Source organism: Sorex fumeus, unplaced genomic scaffold (assembly GCF_029834395.1).
Source record: "Sorex fumeus unplaced genomic scaffold, SorFum_2.1 ptg000070l, whole genome shotgun sequence".
NCBI classification, from domain to species: Eukaryota; Metazoa; Chordata; class Mammalia; order Eulipotyphla; family Soricidae; genus Sorex; species Sorex fumeus.
The window spans coordinates 129,462-131,067 of NW_026606127.1; the positions used below are offsets into that span (position 1 = coordinate 129,462).

A 1,606-nucleotide genomic window follows, 5' to 3' on the forward strand; every position below is an offset into this window, starting at 1 on the left:
CCCATGTGTCATGACTGACAATCACTATCAGTAGATATGAAACTCACTACACACAAAGATGCACACAGGTTACTTTGAGTCATCTATGTTGTTAATGTGAGTTGACCATTAAACTTCACTGAGACCCTTTGTTCTGTCCTTTATAGGAGCCTCATGAGTCTCACCTTCCATTCAAGTTGAACTTGTAATAAGGTGGAATGAAATCATCAATATGATCCTCACCTCATCCTTCAGGAGAAAAATCCTACATACATTCAAGGTGGTCAAAGTGCAGACAACACCATCCACCTTTTCCTGGAGATGTACACAGGACTGAGGTGAGAACAGCAAAAGGCTCTATTTTAATGTTCTTAATGAAGGATTCAGGGAACAACATTAAACAAACTCATATACCATCTTCCAAAAGAATTATTTTGTAAAACTAATGCCTAGGGGGTAGGGTAAACGATAATATAGTAAAAACCATATTTTTATTTCTGGGACATTAAAGTTCTAAATCTATTTATTCATGCTGCTTTGAAATACATTCCTTGATTAGGAATCATTGTCTGCCATAGGAGTGAGGAAGGACAACAGTCAAAGTAATAAGAAGAGAAAAATATGGAAAAATTAACTCCTAATAGGTTTGATAACACATATATTAAAATTGAAATCATACAATGATGAGCATGGTCCTTGTACAGAGATAACATGCAAACTTGTAAAGCATTCCATATTTTTGTTGCAAGAAGAATTAACAGGTATACTTTAAGCTAAGACAATCCCCACAAGTACAAAAATTATACATAAAGAGAGCACAAATCCCCAAAACAACAATCTCTCTCAATGTCAATGGACTAAATGTGCCAATTCAGAGGCACAGAATAGGAAGATGAATTAGAAAACTGAACCCAACATTCTGCTGCCTGCAAGAAACATGTCTGAACAATCAAAGCACCCATGGGCTAAAAGTAAAAGGCTGGGAAACAAGTTTTCAAGAAAATATCACCTCCGCAAACCTGGAGTGGCCATACTAGTATCAGACCACAAGAACTTCAGACTAAAGGTTATCAGAGACAGTGACGGTCATTTCTTAATGATCATGGGATATGTACATCAGAAAGAACTCACCCTCCTCAATGTATATGATCCTAATGACAGACCAGCAAAATACTTTAAAACAACTTCTAATAGACTTATAGAAAAACATTGATAGCAACACAATACTAGTAGGAGATTTCAACACTTCTTTGTCACTTCTCGATAGATCAAACAGACTGAAGCTCAGCAAGGAAATATTTTCTTTAAGGGAAGTAATGAACAACCGATGGCTTAGGGAAGAATCAAAGAGGAAATAAAAAGTTTCCATAAACAAATGAGAATGAGGACACGAGCTACCAGAACTTGTGGGACACAGCAAAAGCAGTGTTAAGAGGAAAGATTATAGTTCTGCCAGAATTCATCAGGAAGAAAGAAAGGGCCTACAAGAATAAATTAGAGCTCAAGATTTTGTAAAATAACCAACAAAAGTAGTCCAAACTAGGATGGAGGAAGGAAATAATAAAACTTGTACCAGACATCAATGAGCTAGAATCCCAAAATACAATACAGAAGACCAATAAGAACA

General features: G+C 36.1%; 1 pseudogene; it reads left to right on the forward strand.

Annotated features, from left to right (window-relative positions):
- Positions 1-623: 623 nt before the first annotated feature.
- Positions 624-720, forward strand: LOC130037175 (uncharacterized; annotated as a pseudogene).
- The last annotated feature ends 886 nt before the right edge of the window (positions 721-1,606 follow it).